Here is a 16,620-nt window from a genome sequence, read left to right as displayed (position 1 = left end):
AGTTATAGATGTAATACGCTTTATTTTAATCTTTGTTAATATTGGTAAGATAATGCTTAAGATGTAAATGTAAATAACATTTCATGGTTTTTAAATGCATTTTACTTATGTTATAAAAATATGTCTCACAACCACTCTATAAAGAAATCAGATTAACTATTTTTTTACCACACAGCAAGTAGGAAGCATACTCTGTTAGACGATGTTATCTAAACTCAAAACAGAATCTTCTGAATTCAGAGACAATTTAAGCTATGCTGCATGAAGCCACTATGTTCTACAATCAGTGCTTGTAAACTTGCATTTTTGCTGACTTAATAGCAACAAAGTAATTAATGTCTATCAGTTAATAGTGAGTAATTATTAAATTATCTATATTCATAAGAGAAATGGATTCTACTGCTTACTTTGGTCATGGAAATTGTTCAGTAACAAAACTTGTTAATGATCACTAGATTATATAATGTATCAAAATTCCATTAATGCTGACTTCCCTTTAGAAACTCATCTATATTTTGTTTCTACAGAGTTCTAAGACTACGTACTACAATTGTTCTTTAAAAGCATGACACGTTTATATAAATAACTGAGAAGAGACTCGGTAGAAGAGAACTATAATTTAAAATATATATATAGGACACTTTTTTAAGGATAAGAGACAAAGTGATAAAAGCTACAGTATTTTTTGCATGATGGGAAGAGGAATTCCTATAGGTAAGTGAGGCACCGCATTCTAGATTGAAAACAAAGCAGTGGCAAGGATCTTGAGGCAGGAAGATGCTATATGTAACAGAGAAGTAAGGCCCATTAAGTTTGGACAGCAGACTGGATGGGCTTGCTGACAAGAATGAAACCAGGGAGCATATTAGAAAGCTACTGAAGAAAACTGACTGGACTCTGGTCTAATTCAGAATATATTTGAAACTGTATTTACTAACGGACTTGGATGAGAAAGATGGAGGAGTCAACAATAACATGGAGGTCTTGGCCTGAGCAAACATAAATTGCAGTAATTGGAGCAATATAGAAATGGGAAATTTTTTGGTTTTCTTTTTAATAGAAGGGCAGAGTTCAATAATAGATGGCTATTAATCATTTAAATGGAGTCAAACAGGAAGTTAGATGTATGAGTATAAATGTCATGAAGAGATCTGAGCTGTGTTATGACTTTTGAAATTCTCAGAAAAGGCATGGTATTTAATGAGATGGGACTGGATGGGATTATCCAACCAGTATTGTAGATGAAGAAGAGAGAACTAAGGACTGACTTCTGGGAATCTTTTTTATTTGGAAATCCAACAAAGGGGATCTAGAGGAAGTAGCCAGTGAGGTTTTAGGATAGAGAGTTAAGTAGCCTGGCAGCCAAACTGAGAAAATACTTCAAGAAGAAAGGAAAGATGAACAGGGTGAGATGTGGCTGATGGGACAAGAGAATGAAGGTAAAGAAATGACTATTTGATTAAGTGACATGGAAGCCTATGTTTATGTTAAGAAGCATAGTTTGGGTAGAATGATAAGAACAGAAGCCTGATTAAGTGGGCTCAGTGTAGAAATGGAAGAGCCCAGTTGTAAACAGAAAATATGCTTAACTCTAACAGATATTTTTTACTGTTAAATGAAAAGCAGGGTAGCATTTAGGGAGAGAAGGGTGACAATCTCCAAATATGATTTCTTTTCTCTTTTATTTTCATCAGTTTTTGCTTTAGCTATGCTGAAGTGCCTCTGTAACTGAGCAGCCCCCTATGGGGCTTTCCCAAGACACACTCCTCCCCCCATGTCCTCTGCCTACATCTTGTTCATAGAAAAGCCATAGTCTCCCAGGCCTCCCCTGAGATACAAAAGCCTGACTCAAGAATTAATGATTGAAAACGTGAATATGTAGTGACAAAAGTAGCAGTTGGGCCAGAAGAACTGGTAAAAATTTATAGTAAACCAGCCATATGGCAGTCACAGAATCTTTAGTTCCTCCCTGAAACATATAGATAAAACTATATGATGTACATTCCTGACTTGTTTTACAGATGCTGAAACCCCTAACAAATGGAAGACGTTAACTACATGATGACTATGAGCGTGTAGCCCCCAGACCAGCTGGAGCCAGAGGATTGATCATGCTAACCCCTGTGACCCTGTCCTGTTACCTCACCATCAGCCAGTCAGAGAATTGTGCACGAGCTGATCACACACCCTGCAAATCTCTTCCCTCATCTTTCCTTTAAAAACATTTCACTGAAATCCATCAGGGAGTTCAGATTTTTCGAACATTAGCCACCCCAGATTCCTTGTTGGGTGCCTACAGTAAATGCTGCACTTTCCTTCACTACACCCAGTGTCAGTAGATTGGCTTTACTGTGCACGGGCAAACGGACCCAATTTTGGTTCTATAATATTCCTGGTAGTTGTATAAATATATATGATTTTTATGTCTTCTTGATTCATTTATCCTTTTATCATTCTAAAATGTCTTTTTTTATGTCCTTGTCTTAAAGTCTTCTGTGTCTAAAAATAAGACCACCCCAAGCCTTCTTATGCTATTTGTATTTTAATCTCGTCCGAAAATATTTGCCTTTTAGTTAAACAGTTTAGTTCACGAATATTGAATGTAATTTGTTGGGTTTATGCTTATAAGTGTAATGCTATTTATGACTGCTTTCATGATACCATGGCAGAGGTAGATAGTTGCAATAAAGGCCATATGGCCCTATAATATTTACTGTTTGGCACTTTACAGAATGAATTTGCTGACCCCTACTTTAAAAAATGCCGAATTTTGTTCTGCAGAACAGTTAAATTATTAGCGGATCCCCTCAATCTTGTCAAGCTCAATTTTATGCTTTGTTAAGGCTGGCAGGCCTATTTCTGTTTTGTGCTTAACACAACATTGGTCCTTTTTCTAGGGCTTATTTCTCCTTCTTAAAGCGTACCTTTCCTGGAACGTCAACTGAATGCCTGAAGTCCTCAGTGAGGTCCCTCCAATCTTCTGTGTCAGCTATAACTTAAGTATCTCCAGTAACTGCAGGTCATCTGATGTGTCTGTTCAGTTCTCAGCCCTATAACAGCTGAAATATTGTGCTTTAGACAGTCTCACCTCTGCAAGTGCAGATCTGGATGTGCAGTCCGGATCTTGTCTAAAGATTAAAGGTGAACGGCATGCACAGAAACCTGTACATGAGTGTTTATAGTAGCTTTATTCATAATTGCCAAAACTTGGAAGCACCAAGATGGTCTCTAGTAGATGAATGGGTAAATAAACTGTGGTACATCCAGGCAATGGAATATAATTCGCACTGAAAAGTAATAAACTATCTAGCCATGAAAAGACCTGGAGGAGTCCTAAATGCATATTACTAAGTGAAAGAAGCCAGTCTGCAAATACTACCTACTGTATGAGTCCAACTATATGACATTCTGGAAAAGGCAAAACTATGGAGACAATAAAAAGATCAGTATCTGTCAGGGATTAGAAGTGAGGAAGGCATGAATATTTGGAGCACACAGGTTTTTTAGGTCAGTGAATTTATTCTGTATGATATACAATGGTGGATATATGTCATTATATATTCGTCCAAACCCATAGAATGTATAATACCAAGTGTGAACCCTAATGTAATCTATGGACTTTGCGTGATAATGATGTATCAATGTAGGTTCACCAACTGTACCGCTTTGGTGGGGATGTTGATAATGAGGGAGTCTATGAATGAGTGGGCATAGGGAGTATACGGGAAATCTCTGTATCTTCTGCATTTTGCTGTGAACCTAAATTGCTTTAAAAAATAAAGTCTAATTAAAAAAAAAGAAAAAGAAACTTGACAATAAGCATGTTGCCTGGGTTGTTGGTAGTTCTCTTATTTCTACTTTCATTTTCCCATCATCCTATTTCATTTCTGCCCTTGGGTTCCATGGCATACTTTGTAAGTATCCTTATAAAAACGTCCCATTTTGCTTTATCTATGCTGAGTAGTTTTCTCTTACTTACAACTAAACTCTCAACTAATACAACTCTCACCAATGATGTTAGTTCTTAGAATATGTAATTGATATTCTCACAGCCTTAGCTAGGATCAGTGTACCAACTAATTTTTGTTTCATGGTCTATACATTTAACGCTACTCACCCGATAAATAAATAAGCTTCCTTCCAACATGGCCAATATTTACCCTTCTGCCTTAATTCTTATGCCTCATTCCTTGGGCCTCAGCTCCTGCGATTATAATTAATGAATATCAAAAACATTGAACGTATCAAACAGACTGGCTTTCATAAAACTGAAAGCTGTGTTTTTCTCTCTCTTTCTCCTTTTTTTTTTGTAAAAACCATTTGATCAAAATGCTTTTAACGAATACTAACAGTAAGCTAAACTGCTATTCTTCACTCTAAGTTTTGTTCTACAGAGCAACACTCTGAGTGGCTTCTCCTGTACTGAACATTTATTAATGTATGCATTTATTTGCATGTATGCATGTATTTATTTTGATACATTATTTTTATTATTGAAAGAATTTTTTAAGCTTTTTATTGGAGTATAATTGCTTTACCCTGTTGCACCAGTTTCTGCTGTACAACAAAGTGAATCAGCTCTATTTATTTATATATATCCCCATATCCCCTCCCTCCTGCAACTCCTTCCCACCCTCCCTATCCTACCCCTCTAAGTCAACACCAGTCATCCAGTTGATCTCCCTGTGTTATGCAGCAGCTTCCCACTAGCGATCTATTTTACATTTGGTAATATGTATATGTCAATGCTACTCTCTCACTTTGTCCCAGCTTCCCCTTCGCCCCCCCACCCCGTGTCCTCAAGTCCGTTCTCTACATCTGCATCTTTATTCTTGCCCTGTCACTGGGTTCATCGGTACCATTTTTTTAGATTCCATATTTATTTGTATTTGTTTGCTTGTTTGTTTCATAGACTGAACTTTTAGCTTCCCCCATAATTAACTTTTGTAACTTTAAGAATATATAATCACATTTACATATTATATAATCTATAGACAGAAAATTTCCCTGTCTATAAAATAAAGATGTTAACACCCAACTGTACAAACCTGTTCTGCACTCCAACTTTCACCTCCAGACAGCAATTCCTTGCAGGTTTTATTTTACTTTGTCATCACAGATGCTAAAATGTATGCTTTTGTCTACAACCATATTAAAATTTCTATGTTTTCTCTTCAGACTGATTCCAAACTTTAAAATTCAACCATAAATTCTAATTTATTATGATTATATACATAGTGTTACTTTTAGGGTTATTTTATAAAAAGATTATGTTTCTTTTCCTTGTGCTAACTTTCTATGAGTTTTATAGAAATGTAATTCATGTTCACTGTTACAATTCACTGACTTTAAGTATGCTTTAAGCATACACATTCTTTCACATCTTTACAAAGTTGTGCACCACAATCAACTTAAGGACATTTAGATCTCCCCCAAGAGAAATGTCATACCCATTAGCAATCCCTCCCCATATTCTTCGACCCTCCCCAGCTCTAGAAAACTTACTTCCTCTCTCTGTAGGTTTGCATATTTTGTATATTTCATATAAATGCAATCATACATTATGAGGTAGTTCGTGACTAGTTTCTTTCAGTTAGCATTATATTTTCAAGGCTTATCCATGTTGTAACATTTGTAAATATTTCATTTTTATTGTAGAATGATATTCAATTTTATGGATATACCATATTTTATGGATTCTTTCATCAGTTAATGGACATTTGTGTTATTTCCACCTTTTGGCTATCATGAATAATGCTGCTATGAACATCATGTCAAGTTTTTTGTGGATATATGTTTTCAATTCTCTTTGGCATGTATTCCAGAAGTGGTATTGGTGGGTCCTTTGGTAAATCTCCAAGAGTTTTTGAGAAAATGATAGATTGCTTTCCAAAGTGGCTATACCATTTTAAATTCCTATGAGCATTGATAAGGGATCCAATCTTTCCATATCCTCACCAGTACTTGTTATCATGCAATATTTTGATTATAATTTTCTTAGCGTGTGTGAAGTTGTATCTCATTGTGATTTTGATTTGCGTATCCCTTGTGACTGATTATGTTGAGCATTTTTCTTGTGTTTATCTTATTGGTCATTTGTATATCTTCTTTGGAGAAATGTCTATTCATATTCTTTAATTTTTATTTTCTAAACTTTTATTGGAGTATAGTTGATTTAAAGTGTTGTGTTAGTTTCTGCTGTACAGCAAAGTAAATCTATTATACATATACATATAACCACTCTTTTTCAGATGATTTTCCCATATAGGTCATTACAGAATATTGAGAAGAGTTCCCTATGCTATACAGTAGGTCCTTATTAGCTATCTATTTTATATATAATATTATGTATATGTCAATGCCAGTCTCCCAGTTTATCCCTCCCTCCTCCTTTCTCCCTTGGTAACCAAGCACATGAAAAAATGCTTAACATCACTAATTATTAGAAAAATGAACATCAAAACTACAATAAGGTATCACCTCACACTGGTCAGAATGGCCATCATCACAAAATCTACAAGCAGTAAATGCTGGAGAGGGTGTGGGGGAAAAGAGAAACTTCCTACACCATTGGTGGGAATGTAAATTGGTACAGTCACTATGGAGAACAGTATGGAGGTTCCTTAAAAAACTAAAAGTAGAGCTACCGTATGATCCAGCAATCCCACTCCTGGACATATATCCAGAAAAAAACATAATTCAAAAAGATATTCATATTCTTTTGTTGATGTCTAATTTACCTATGTTTTCTTTTATTACTTTTGCTTTTGGTGTAGTGCCTAAGAAACCATAACTTAATTCAAGGTCATTGGTATGTACTCTGATGTTTTCTGATAAGAGTTTTACAGTTTTAGATATTACATTTAAGTCTTTGATCTCTGTTGTGTTAATTTTTGTTATTTTTGTAACATTGTAAGAGTCCAACTTTATTCTTTTACATGTGGATATCCAGTTGTTCTAGTACCATTTGATGAAAAAGATTATTCTTTCCTCTTTGAATCATCTTAGCACACTTTCTGAAATTTAATTGACTAAAATGTGAAGATTTCTAGACTCTCAGTTCAAATGCATTTACCTATATGTCATATATGACATTCTTGATTACTATAGCTTCAATACCTGGGTTAAATTCCATTGGTCAGATTGTAAAGTAGTTTTTAGAAGTAGTTGGATTTGGTTTGTTAGTTTTTTGTTTTACCTCTACATTCATTTTACATTTTACCTCTACACTCATAAGAGATACTGATCTGTAGTTTTCTTATAATGCCTGCCAGGTTTGGCATCTGTGTACTACTAGTCTCATAAAATGAGTTAGGAAGTACTTTTTCTATTTGGGGGGAAAGTTTGTCAAACTCTCCTTAACTCTTCTTTAAATGTTTTGATGAATTCACCAGTGAAGCCACCTTGTGTTGGACTTGCCCTTGTGGGAAGTTTTTTAAAATTATTAATTCAATGTCTTTACATGTTATAGGTCTATTTATATTTTTGTAATCTTCTTGAGACAGCTTTGGTAGTTTGTGTCTTTCTAAAAACTTGCACATTTCATCTGAGTTATTTCATTCATTGGCATAATATTCTCTCATAATCCTTTTTACTTCCATAAGGTTGATAGTAATGCCCCCTCCTTCAAACTTCATTTTGGCAATTTGAGTCTTCTCTCTTTTTTCTTTAGTTAGTTTGGCTAAATATTTGTCTTTAAAAAAATTTCACCAGTCTGAAAATCTCTGCCTTTTGTTTTGATTAATTCATTCCCATTTAATGTTACTATTGATATAGTTGGATTTATGTCTGCCATTCTACCTTTTTTCTTTATACCTCAGTTTCTTTTTTTTATTAGTGTTAATTCTCCTTAACATTTTTTCTATTAAATACATTTTTTAAAGTGTGATAATTTAATTTCTTTAATGATTTTTTTCATCTTTTTTTTAAAGAATTCTCCTAGTGGTTGCACTAAGGCATAAATCTTAACTGATCAGAACTTACTTACATTTATGCTAACTTTATGTTCAGTGAGAAATAGAAAGATTACTTCTATATAGTTTTATTCTCCCTTCTTTGTGTATTTTTAATATGATTATTACATTTTATGTATGTTTAATCCATAAATACATTTTATACATAAATACATAATCTGAAAATACATTTTTATAATTATTACTTTATATAATATTATATCTATTAAAGAAACTGAGAGAAGAAAGAAAAGCAAACATATTTTTATAGATTTGTTATGTTGATTTTCTTATTCTCATGTCTGATTTCCTTAATTGGGTCTTTTGGATTTAGTTCAATCTGATTTTGTTTCTTCATTCCTAAACAACTTTGCTTGTTATTGACAGATATATTTCTATATATTATAGTACAATGATATAATGTATACCTTTTGTTTATCTTCTTTTTAAATAAGTTAAGAAAAATGGTGAAAAAATATGTATTTATAATTTTTTATACTTACATAATGACATTTATCCATGTTCTTTATTGTTTTGTGTGGATTTAAATTACTATCTGTCTGCCTATGAAAAATTACTACTTTGCATTTCTTATAAGGCAGATCTGCTATCCATTTTGTTTTGTCTGGGAATCTCTTTATTTTGCCTTACTTTTGAAAGTTAGTTTTGTTGACTGTAAGATTCTTAGTAGAGAGGTTTCTTGTTTGTTTGTTTATCTTTGAATATGAAATTCTACTGTCTTCTGGATTCCACCATTTCTGATGAGATGTCAACTGTTAATTTTATGTGGGACCGTTGTAATTGAAAGCCATGTTTCCTTTACTGTTTTCGAGAGTTCCCTTTTTCTTTGATTTCAGTCTTTTAACCATAACACATGATCACTTTTTTCCCTTAATTTTTTCCTAGAAACTTCCTGTTTGGAATCCTTAATCCTCCCAATACAAACTGAATTATCACTCTTTAAGCCTGTTGTTCACATTGCAAATTCTTTCACTGATCTCCTGCTTCAAATCCATTGTTCACTTGGTCATATATATTTCTTCTATTTTCTTTATTCTTTGCTTTATAAAAGCAGTTCTTCGAGTACCTTTCTATGAAATTCAGTATGGAAGGTAAAATGTTTGAATCCCTAACTGGTTGGAAATGTAATATTATTGATAAATCATTGGTAATTTGCCCTTTGATCACATCCCCTTTCCTTACCTGCTAAAGTAACCACTATCTTGTATTTTATACTAATAATTTTCTTGTTGTTTTTATAATGTTAGCAACCATATAAGTATCCTTAAGCAATTTATTATTTCTTATACTTTATTTTGAACATTAAATAAACACAATAGTGCTCTGAGAATTCTTCTCTGACTTTTTAAATTCAACATTTTGATTTTTTAAATATAACCATGTAGCTCTGTGTGACTTTCATTCATTACACACTGATATATACTATTCTATTGTATGGCTTGACTGTATCCTATTAATTATACATTTGATAATTTTTACATTTCATTATACCACAAAAATGCTGCTTTGAATAATGTTATGCTATCTCCCAATGCACATGTTTAAACATTCCTCAGGGGTTTATATAATGAGTGGAGTTGCTGGGACTTAAAGTTATATCCATGTTGAACTTTACTAGGTATTTTAGCAAGGCTCCTTTTGAAATCTGAGTCTAAAGCAATGATTACAAATGAACAAATTTACGTGAGATATGCCAGACCTAGACATTTAGGGTAAAGGCAAAAGAATTGTGAGGTCAAGAATGATGTCAAGCATTACATACTCTGTTGCTTTAAAAAATGTAACAAAAAATAGATGTCTTAGTAAGTGTGTTCCCTGCAAATTCTCTAGAAAAGTTTCAAAGGGAACACATAGTGTACTTTGTAATCCTCTGACCATAACTATATAAGAGAATCTGTTGTTTCACAATATCATCAATGTTTTTTATGAAATCAAGTTTTAATTATTTTTTCTAATTTGGTGGGTATAACAAAATTGCTCTTTATCACTTAATTTGCATTTCAGTAATTAATTGTTTTATTTTCCAAGGATTAGAGTCCATTTACATTTTCTTCACTGTGAAATGCCTAATCATGTCTTTGCCTGTTATTTAGGGATTATTTTTTTCCTTTGATATTTTGAAGTGTTAATACTTATTCTGACTACCTAAACCTTTGTCAGCGTATTCATTACAAAAATAGTTGTCCTGTATGTGGCTTGACTTTTTCCTTTCTAAAATGCTATGGTAGTAAAATTGGCACAATTTTACAAAAATGACATTGGTTTTTGTCTATGATTAAAATGATTATTTTTCAGGAAATTCTAAGTTAGAAGCTTTAAAAATAGGTTCAGCATGGTTATATGAATGATTTGCCCTAGTTTGAGAGAAGTCATTACAATATATGATTTAATTTTTTAAAGAAATTTTAATTGTTTTAAAGTGTACATATATATTCAGTTTTTTTTTTTTATTACAGTACTCATATGTACAGAACATATATCATGACAAGTAGAGGGGACTTTCTCTTCTCTTGGAGTTTGTTATGATTTCATAGATGTTTAACTTATTTGGATAAGTTCATTGTGTTGTTGCTAAACTGAAAAATATTTAATTTAATTTGAAATCTTGACAACTTCAGCTTGAGTTAATTAAATGTCTAATCACAATTTCTAAGGATAAAGTAGCTTATTGGTAAAGAGCTATATCACCTCACAAAGCGAAATCACTATTATAGCTGCATCAGATTAATAGTCTTTCAACTTAAATCTGATGATGCAGGACCTCTTCATGATCCTACCCCTCTTAATGTTGAAGGATTATATCTGAATATCATGCTGTGTTCATACTACGTTAATTTTTAAATTTCCCAAACCAAGTAAGATTTAGTCCTTCAATAAAATAAATGATTTATCTACTATATAAAACAGATGTCTCATTAGAGAGCTACTAAAAAGCTATAATCATAATAAAAATGCTGTTCCTACAATTAACACTATCAGTTAGGAAAAATTAAAGTTTGCAAATATGTGGAATTCTCATTTGAGCAAATCTTTTATCATTTTTTTAAACATGACTATTTACTGGCTTAAAAAATTAAAGCCATGATATGGTAAATGAGCTTATTTAAAATGTCTGAAGACTCAATTCATAAAACAGAAATGCTAATATAGGACTATGAGAAATATAAAATGTACTGAAAAGAATGTAGTAAATTATGGTTTAGAGAATTTTGAATTTAGAGAAGAAAAGAAGTGGAGGGAAACTGACAATTATGTTAATTTAAAAATATTTTAAATATACAGTGACTAACAAACCAAATTGTCATAATATTATTCAGTACAAATATGAAGACTGTTACTATTTTATTTTGAATATTAATTTGTACGAGTAATTTGATAATAATGAGGGACCATCTTAAAAGAAAAACATTACAAATTTAAATATACCTAGGGCTTCCCTGGTTGCACAGTGGTTAAGAATCCAGCTGCCAATGCAGGGGACACTAGTTCGATCCCTGGGCTGGGAAGATGCCACATGCCAAGGAGCAACTAAGCCCATGTGACACAACTACTGAGCCCATGTGCTGCAACTACTGAAGCCCATGTGCCTAGAGCCTGTGCTCTGCAACAAGAGAAAAGCCACTGTAATGAGAAACTGCACACTGCAGCAAAGAGTAGCCCCTGCTCACCACAACTAGAGAAAGCTCCTGTGCAGCAACAAAGACCCAATGCTACCAAAAATAAAATAAATAAATAATAAAATAAATCTTTAATAAATAAATAAATATATCTATATTTATACACCTATAGATGTAGACATATGATATATGTGGCCATATCTTGCAAGCCTACAAGAATTCAAATAAATAACCAAAACTGCTGTTTAAAATATTACACCTGTTTTGTGAAACATATATGAACATAAAATAAAATTATTGTCAGGACTTCCCTGGTGGTGCAGTGATTAAAAATCCGCCTACCAATGCAGGGGGCATGGATTTAATCCCTGGTCCAGGAAGATCCCACATGCCGTGCAGCAACAAAGCCCATGCACTATGACTGAGCCTGTGCTCTAGAGCCCACGAGCTGCAACTATTGAGCCCTCAAGCCATAACTACTGAAGCCCGTGCACCTAGAGCCCATGCTCCACAACAAGAGAAGCCACTGGACCAAGAAGCCTGCACACCACAAGGAAGAGTAGCCCCTGCTCACCACAACTAGAGAAAGCCCACGGACAGCAATGAAGACCCAACACAGCCAATAAATAAATTAATTAATTAATTTAAAAAAAATAAATAAAATTATTGTCTAACAGCCTTCCTCTTGACCAGTATGTTTCAATGAAAAATAAGCCATAACACTTACCAGAAAGGATCAAGGCATATATCCCTTTTTATTTTCACTTTTATTTTTCATGCATTCTGCTAACAATGGTATTTGATTAATTGTGTCTCATTTTTATTTCAAGAACAGTGTTTTAAGGAATGACAGTATACTTACACTTAGAATCAGACTGCACAATATGAGTCACTAGCCACATGTGACCATTTATATTTAAATTAATTTGCGGGGAGCTGCCCTGAACAGGGGTCCTGGTTTCCGTAGTTGCCCCCAACAAGGGCCTTGGTCTCCAGGACATAGCCCTGGGAGCTGCCTTACTGTAAGGGCTTGCCTAGGCAAGCATAGCTCTCTGTCCCGCCACCCCTGACCTTTGAGTAAGTGCTTAAACAAAGAGCATGTGATCCCCTGGGCTGCACTATGTGCGCCCACAGGTCTGTGATCTCGCTAGTACACCTAGAAACAATCAACAGGAGGTCTTATGCTCGCTACGGTGGATGGTTATGGGAAAAACACATTGTTCTCTAAAGGAAGAATCATTTTTCTTTTAGCCTTGTTGTCAATGACTCCTCTGATTTAATCTGTATAAAAAGCCACTGTAAAATAAAGAAGTTTGTCAGTTGCCTATGAGCTTCTGACCCTCTCAACCCCATCTTTTGTGTGTCTGTCTGTCTGTCTTTCTTAGCCGCGTCGTGTTTGCCTAAGGACCTGATCGATTTTGCCGGCAGGCTCCGGCATTAATTAAAATTAAATACCATTTAAAATTTAGTGTCTCAGTCCCAACAGTCTTACTTTAAGTCTCAATAGTCATAGATTGCCGGTAGCTATCATGTTGGAAAGGGTATATATAGAATATCTCCACTATTGTAGAAAGTTTTGTTGGTCAGCACTGCTCTGCAAGTAATCAAACACAATGATAAACAGTTAAGCTAGTAATATGAAAGGACTGGAAAAATGGCAATATAAGAGAGCAGTATAATAGAGGGATTGAGAAACCTGGCTATAAAGTAGGATATGTAGTTTGAATTCTGGTTCCAGCATTGACTAAATGTGGAGCCTTGAGAAAATCACTTGACTACTCCTCTGAGCATCAGTTTTCTGGCTGACAAAATGAGCCTCAAATTGTCTGTAGCATGCTACTAAAAAAGCTAATGAAAATAACGTATACAGAATGTATAGTGAATTGTTCAATCTGGAATGGACACTCAATTTAACAAAAAGAAAAAAATTTTTTACTGTTTACTATTTAAAAGGTTACTCACCATATCACAAGAAATATGAAATGGCAGAAGTAGAGAGACTCTTAAAAAGCAATAAATGATTACTTTTCAACAAATAGCTGTCATTGTGTAATGCTCACAAAAAGCAGTTATATGTTAAAATATGTATTAAAAATATTTGTCAAAAATCCCTGGATTTTCATTGATTAAATTATTACTGACCCCTCCTGTTTTTACCTTAAATTTCCAGTAATATTTTAAAATGAAAATTGTTGAAGAGAAAGAGTCACTAATCTATTTAAAGTCACTAATCTATTTAAACAATAGTCAATTAAACACAAGAAAATTTCTGCAAATTCTAGCCATCTCAGAGAAGCAATAGATTAGAATCATTAGCCAAATATGTTTTGTGCAGATCCCATCTACACGTTCAGGATCCTTCAAAACTCAATTGCTTCTTAAAGTAAAACCTCTTTCAGAATGCAGTAAGGTGGATTTTAAGTCTTGATCTTGGTCTGATCTGAGAGCCATTTAAAAATTTTTCCTAAGCTTAGGCAAGCTAAGTAGAAAGCTACATTTCTAATAATCCAAGGATCCTAGATCTACATTATATATTTATAGATTTGTAGGGCCTTCAGATAGAAAAAAAAAAAAAAAAGGAAGGCAGAGTGATAAGATCTGAGAATACCTTGTGTCTCCAAATATCACAGGAAATAAGAGGTTTAGAAAAGCTGAATAACGTGGAGTTGGACAGAATAGGGAGGGCTATCCACAAAGTCATTCCTGTGCAAATAGATAGTCAGATCATTCTGTCAAAATTTAGAGAGAATCCTTAACACTTTTATACAGAACGTAGTAGATCCTAACACAGGTGCAACTACAGCTATTTCCTTACATTTGCTGAATATCCTTCACCAAGAAATTGAAGTATGCAAAAAAATGGGGAATCATAAATTGTCCATTGCTAGGTCTTCAAATGTTGCTAAACATTTGAAAGAGCCTCATAACAAAAGCAGAATAAGACAATAAATTGGTGGCTTTCAGATAAAACAATTAAATGCGCACATCTCAATCTTTAAGGGCCAAGGGAGGGAGCGTTTTGACAAAGAGGACTATAGATACTGTAAGCAGAATAGGCTTGACAAAAAGAATTGTACTATGCCAAGACAGAAAGAGAGAGAGAAAGAAAGATGAAAGAAAGAAAGGGAAGGAAGGAAGGAAGGAAGGAAGGAAGGAAGGAAGGAAGGAAGGAAGGAAGGAGGGAAGGAGGGAAGGAAGGAAGATGGTTCAAAAACAGACTTCCCAAAGGTGGAACGAGTATCTGATTCCCCATTTTACCCTTAAATGCATAAGAAGACATTTCCCAAAACGTTAAGAGAAAAGCTTGCAAGGTATGTACTGATATGCTCACTGCTATACCAATCTTAAACTCTTTTTCATTTTACAAACTCCTGCTCGTGGTCAGTAATCTACTAATGTGATAGATATCTTTGAAAAACTTTAGACATGTACTCACCTCAGGCTGTAACTTTCACCTGCAAACTTTTAACCCGGGAAATGTTCTACCCCTTTGTGAAAGAATGCTGGCTAATTTAGGAGAGAGAGAGATCACCTGGGAAGATGGACCTGCCCAATTAAATGGTATCCTGATGACCTCTTCCTTTCAAATTTCTGAGCTCTCCCCTAGTCGTCATTAGATTAGAGGGTAATTTGAATAATGAATGCTGATATCTTTGTATCTAAATAAAACCCAAATTAAAGTCCTCCAGGACATACAGATTCATTAAGGGCCAAATAATCTACTGATCTTGACAGAATTATTGGAGCTAAACCTCTGAAGATTCAGAGAGACCCATTAAAATCCCCATCAGGTTTTTGCAATACTCTCTAAAACAAGAAGCTAAAGTACTAAAATCGTTAGTTGGTGACCTAAGTAGAGAAATGACTCCTCACACATTGTACTAGGTCTTAGAATACGCCTATCCTTCCAGCCAAGAAAACCAGTGGAAGAGAAGGTAGATTTGTTCAGAACCTCAGGGCTATCGATAAAATTGTCAGTATTGATTTTCCTGTGGTACAGAATCCAAATACTATTTTATCCTCAGGATCAATTGAGGCTACATATTTTACAGTTGTAATGATGTGTTCTGCTTACTGTAAGTGACCCCTTAGATCAAGATAGTCAACACCTGTTGCATTATTTCCTGGGAAGTCACAATATATCTGGAATCTCAATCTAAGAAGTTGGCTGAGGCACTCTTCTACTTTTTACAAACTATTAGTAAAAAACTCAAACATCTTAAGTCTACACTCATCCAGTATGTGGGGGATCAACTGCCATGTTGAAGAATAAGGTGAGCTCTGAGATAAATTCCATTGATCTATTTTTTGCTTTATTTCAGAGACAAAGTTTAAACAAAAAATAGTTACAATTCTGTAAAAACAAAGTACATTACTCAGGACACAATTTATTTGAAGACGGTAGATTCTTCAATCTGGACAGACAACATGCCATGTAGAACTTTCCCAGGCCAACCATTATAGTCAATTAAGAGTATTTACGAGTTTTACAAATAACCCAATCAAAAAATGGGCAGAAGACCTAAATAACCATTTCTCCAAAGAAGACATACAGATGGTGAAGAGGCACATGAAAAGCTGCTCAACATCACTATTTATTAGAGAAATGCAAATCAAAACTACAATGAGGTATCGCCTCACACCAGTTAGAATGGACATCATCAGAAAATTGACAAACAGTAAATGCTGGAGAGGGTGTGGAGAAAAGGGAACGCTCTTGCACTGTTGGTGGGAATGTAAATTGATACAGCCACTATGGAGAAGAGTATGGAGGTTCCTTGCAAAACTAAAAATTGAGTTACCATATGACCCAGCAATCCCACTGCTGGGCACATACCCAGAGAACACCATAATTCAAAAAGACACATGCACCCCAATGTTCATTGCAGCACTATTTACAATAGCCAGGACATGGAAGCAACTGAAATGTCCATCAACAGATGAATGGATAAAAAAGATGTGGTACATATATACAATGGAATATTACTCAGCTGTAAAAAGGAATGAAACTGGGACATTTGTAGAGACAT

The sequence above is a fragment of the Hippopotamus amphibius genome, chromosome 13 (assembly GCF_030028045.1).
Source record: "Hippopotamus amphibius kiboko isolate mHipAmp2 chromosome 13, mHipAmp2.hap2, whole genome shotgun sequence".
Classification (NCBI taxonomy): domain Eukaryota; kingdom Metazoa; phylum Chordata; class Mammalia; order Artiodactyla; family Hippopotamidae; genus Hippopotamus; species Hippopotamus amphibius.
The sequence above is the reverse complement of the archived record's forward strand: the minus strand, read 5'-3'. Positions refer to the sequence as shown.